At 41.6% G+C, this 5,331-nt stretch overlaps 1 pseudogene; it reads left to right on the top strand.

The window, feature by feature from the left end:
- Nucleotides 1-2,920: 2,920 nt before the first annotated feature.
- LOC118619610 lies at nucleotides 2,921-4,439 on the top strand (annotated as a pseudogene).
- Nucleotides 4,440-5,331: the final 892 nt, after the last annotated feature.

The following is a 5,331-nucleotide window of genomic DNA, read 5'->3' as shown; positions in this document are numbered from 1 at the left end:
CATTCCCATTTTCATGGCAACATCATTCACAACAGCCAAAGTATGGAAAAAAACCACATGTCCATCAATGGATAAAGATGTGAGATATATACATGATGGAATGTTTTCAGCCATGAGAAAGAAGGAAATCCTGTTATTTGTGACAACATGGATGAAACTTGAGGGTGTCATGCTAAGTGAAATTAATCAGACAGAGACAAATACTACATGATATTACTTGATGTGAAATCTAAAAAAGCCAACTCATGAGTGTAGGTAAGTGGTTACCAGGGGCTCGGGGTGGGGGAAATGGGGAGATGTTGGTCAAAGTGTACAAAGTCCCACTTGTAAGATGATTAAGTTCTAGGGATCTAATGTAAAGCACAGTGACTTTATTAATAAACTTGAAAGTTGCTAAGAGCATAGATCTTAAATGTTCTCACCACAAAAAAGAAATGGTAATTATGTGAGGTGATAGAGGTCTTAGTTAATGCTATGGTGATAATCATTTTGTAGTATATAAGTGCATCAAATCAACAGTTTATATACTATAAATGTATACAATGTTATATATCAATTATACCTCAATAAAGCTGGAAAAAATATAAATAAGAATTTCTCTCAGCTTTCCAAGAGAAGTTTTTACACTGTGACCTAGAAATGAATAGCTCTATACTCTGGCTTGGGTTTCCTAAGCCAGTTTCCAATAAAGCAAAAATGACAGCCTGGGAACTCTCTCATGCAAGAGAATATACATATTTTGACAATAATTCATTCATCTCTTGGTTCCATAAATATCTCCTGCCTGAAGGATTTATTCAAGAAAGAAAATGATGGCTATTGAATTTTTCTGTTCCACTTGAGTGATTCATTCATTGGAGGTCTAAGTGATGATCATAAATGGAAATATAGAATACTAACACTGGAAGGAACTTATCTCTATTTTATAGGCTTGGCTAAGTTAACTTACGTGACTTACTCAAAGCAACCTAGTTAGTTATTGGCAGAACTGGAATTTGAATCAAGGGTCCTTGATGCTTAATTATAGCACAGAAGTTTCAAAAATACTTTTTTTATTCATCTAAATTAAATCTAAATTATTATAGATTCTCTACAAACTACATTGGAGTCTTGATTTTCACTTAGCAATAATAAAAATGTGAATGTGCGTATTGCTACTACCTTTTTTAGGTAGCCAACTTGGGATATGAATAATCTTCATTAATATAAATCAATTAAAAACATTTAATTTTTACACAAATATCTATTTTAAAACTGGAGCAATTCTGAGTCACTGTGAGAGGCAGAACACTGGGACTTCTTCTGGGCCTCAGTATTATGTCTTTGGAATGTTTCATTTCAGGAAACCATTTTCAATGACACGGACCAAACTATTTCGAGAGTTCTTTTACTCTTAAATTTTTGAATAAGAAAGAAGAAACTCCCAAAGAAAGTATCTGCATCAATTTGACTAATTCTAAATCACAATTATACTTTATTAGATGTTTCCAAATAGGTCCAAGAATAGAACTACCTGACTCCAACATTGAAATCCTCTTGAGAAACACTCCTGCAGGGCTTGTCTTCCAGCCACGTCTATCCATGTGCCTCTGTGGATAGTACATTAATAGTGCTCACAATAGAAGGTATTGTTCTCTATAGCTAGTCAAATTAATTATTTGAGCACCCCATGATATGCAACATGAAAGAACAGCTTTATAGATATTCAGGCACTATATAACATGCCATGGTGAATTATTGACTCTAATGAGAACATTCTTAAAAGACTGAACTCCCAAGGGTGCTGGCTGAAGAACTGGAAGGAGGGGCTCATAAGTTAAATCAATAATTAGGAAGAGAGATGGATTGGGCAAGAGAGTTCTGAAAATTGAACACTTGTCATCTGTGATCTCCCTTGCTGATGATTCATTAAATAAAGATAAACTTCAGTAACTTATTGACCAACATGCCAATAAATCCTAGGCTATATGGCCTGTGATGCATGAAATGGATAAGCCTAAATACATTGCCAAGGGAGTTGACTCAGTGTGATATGATTTAGAAAAATGCATGAGTATATTTAGGTATTGTGTTTGGTTATGTGTGTTTCACATTTATGTGCCATGCTGAGTATTGTGTTAGGATGATACGGGGTATAAAAGAAGCAAATAACATTCTTTAAAATCGATGGACATATAAAAACTTTCCCAGACAAGAAAAAGTTAAAGGAGTTCATCACTACCAAACCGTTATTAAACATCTTAAAAAAGTTCATGATTTATCTAGAGATATCAACTATATATATGTATATATAATGCTACCTAAGGGAATTTACCCAGATTTCTAAAAAGACCACTGCGATCATTTGCAACATGGAATTGTATCTTTTGCCTTATCTCTGACTCTATCTCACACTCACATTTTACATAAGTACACTTTCTTTAAAAACAGATTGTTTTAGCCCTGGCCGGTTTGGCTCAGCAGTAGAGCACTGGCCCGCAGACCAATGTGTCTTGAGTTCGATTCTGGTCAAGGGCATGTACCTTGGTTGTGATTTGTCCCCAGCCCTGGTCAGGCTCGTGCGGGAGGCAGCCAGTCGATGTGTCCCTCTCACATAGATGTTTCTCTCTCTCTCTCCTTTTCTTTTCCCCCCTCTCTCTCCCACTGTATCTGAAGATAAATAGAAAAATATCCTCGGGTGAGGATTAAAAAAAAATTTGTTTTAGCTCTTATCATACATTCTGCCAAAAGGGACAAAGAGATGATGTAAGTTTTGTAACACATGACTACAATAAGGAAAGGTGTGATTCTAGGCAGCAGTCAAATTTTCAGAAGCACTTCAGTCTCCTTGGATCACTTATGTACATTGGATTAAGGGTTATTCTAGACGTTTCCTGTGGGAGCCACCGGGTTGAGAGGAGTGTGGCCTCCTCTCCACACCATGGCGTGTGCTCGTCCACTGATATCCAGGTACTCCGAAAAGGGGGAATCATCCGGCAAAAATGTTACTTTGCCTGCTGTGTTCGAGGCTCCCCTTCGACCAGATATGGGAACTTTGTTCACACCAGCTTGCGCAGAAACAACAGACAGCCCTACGCTGTCGTGAGTTGGCAGGCCATCGCACCAGTGCTGAGTCTTGGAGGATGGACAGCGCTATGACTCAAATTCCCGAGTTCAAGGTGGTGGAACTCGCCCTCTGGCCTGGGTGCTTCTGGAAATATGTGCCGTGGGGGCCGCAAATTTGCACCAACCAAAACCTGGCGCCGTTGGCACCGAGAGTGAACACAACACAGAAGCGATCTGCCATCTGCACTGCCCTGGCTACCTCAGCCTTCCCCGCACTGGTCATGTCTAACGGTCATTGTATGGAGGAAGTTCCCGAACGTCCTTTGCTGGTTGAGACAAAGTTGAAGGCTACAAGAAAACCGAGGAAGCTGTTTTGCTTCTTAAGAAACTTAAGGCCCAGCCCTGGCCGGTTTGGCTCAGCGGTTAGAGCATCGGCCTGCGGTCCGGAGAGACTGGGGTTCGGTTCCCGCTAAGGGCATGTACCTCGGCCCTGGTTGGTCGTGCGGGTGGCAGCCACTCGATGTGTCCCTTTCACGTTGATGTTTCTCTCTCTCTCTCTCTTCCTTTCTCTCCCTTCCTCTCTCTCCCTCCCACTCTATCTGTGCAAAAAATGGAAAAATGTCCTCGGGTGAGGATAAAAAAAAAAGAAAAGAAAAAGAAGAAACTTAAGGCCCAGAATTTTATCAAAAAGGTCTATACCTCTCCGTGAATGAGAGCTGGCAAGGGCAAAATACAAAACGGATATCATATCCAGCACAGGGGACCCTGCATCATCTATAATGAGGACAACGGCGTCCTCAAAGCCTTCAGAAACATCCCTGGAATTACTCTGCTTAATGTAAGCAAACTGGACATTTTGAAACTTGCTCCTGGTGGCCACGTGGGCAGTTTCTCATTTGGACTGAAAGTGCTTTCCCCAAATTAGATGGCCTGTATGGCACTTGGGGCAAAGCTGCCTCCCTCAAGAGTAACTACAACCTTCCTGTGCACAAGATGCTCAATACAGACCTTAGCAGAATCTTGAAATGCCCAGAGATCCAAAGAGCCCTCCGAGCACCACGCAAGATTCATCTCAGAGTCCTGAGCAAGAATTCACTGAAAAACCTGAGAATCGTGTTGCAGCTAAACCCGTAAGCAAAGACCATGCGCCAGAGCACCGTTCTTCACCAAGCCAAGGGCCACAAGCTCCAGGTGGACAGAGCAGAGTGAAACCAGAAGCCAAATCAGATGAGAAGGGGGTTTCAAGCAAGAAGCCTGTGGTGGGGAGGCAAGGAAAGCCAGCTGTTGGCGTTGAGAAGCAGAAGCAGCCTTTGGTGAGGAAAAAGGCTGCAGTTACCAAGAAACCAGCAGCTGAGAAGAAACCCACCACAGAAGAAAAGAAGCCTGCGCCATAAACTTAAATGCGTTTACTCCATAAAGGTCAAACCACTTTGGACAGCTAATTTCGAATAAAAACATGATCAAAGGCAGGGAGAGAAAAAGAAAGAAAAAAAGTTTTTCTACTGTGTAAATCAAATGTGGAAGAGTGTTGTTTCAGATCACCTCTCAAAGAGATTCAATCAGTTAAGGTCCTGGAACATGGGCAACAACATTCAGCTCCTAGGACTAATGGAGAAATAAACCTATTTATATCCTATGCTACTCAGAAAAGTTTCAAAGGTAACTAGCATTTTGAGGTCTGAGGGAAATAAGAAAGGAAGTGGTATGGAATACTTCGTTCTTCTTTCTGTGGAAGTGCCAGGAGGGTGGGGGTGAGTCTGCACATGTTTGGGACATGCTGGGTTCTATCCACCCACACTCCCTTCCATCTGCTCCATGAAGGGGCTCAGCTCAGACTCCCTGCAGCTCCTGCCAGGGGTGGGCAGCACATAAAGGACAACTTCCCACCGACAAACACATCCTCAGATGAAGTAGGCACAGTGTTAAGGTCTCTATTTCTCGTAGACCCTTATATGTATTGCCAAGACTTCTAGAACCTGAATTCTCCCTTCAATCCACTTTCTAGTGCCTTTCATGACTGGGTTGTCCAGCTAGGCCCTCAACTCTTATTCTCTCACTGCTGATGCTTCCCAAGACCCCCCACCTACCTCTTCTGTAGCCTAAGATGTTACTGCAGGTGAACTTCACACACACACACGCACGCACGCACGCACGCAGATGAGTTTCCTCATTCTGAGATTTTAGGAGAGAACAATGGTAACTGAGGCAACCTTTGTTAGCTCCCTGTGGAGTTTTTTGAGAAATTGATGTTCTGTATTGTTTTTCATCCTAGGAAACATTGGCCTC

The sequence above is a fragment of the Molossus molossus genome, unplaced genomic scaffold, assembly GCF_014108415.1.
Source record: "Molossus molossus isolate mMolMol1 unplaced genomic scaffold, mMolMol1.p scaffold_m16_p_7, whole genome shotgun sequence".
Lineage (NCBI taxonomy): Eukaryota > Metazoa > Chordata > Mammalia > Chiroptera > Molossidae > Molossus > Molossus molossus.
The sequence above is the reverse complement of the archived record's forward strand: the minus strand, read 5'-3'. Positions and strand labels throughout refer to the sequence as shown.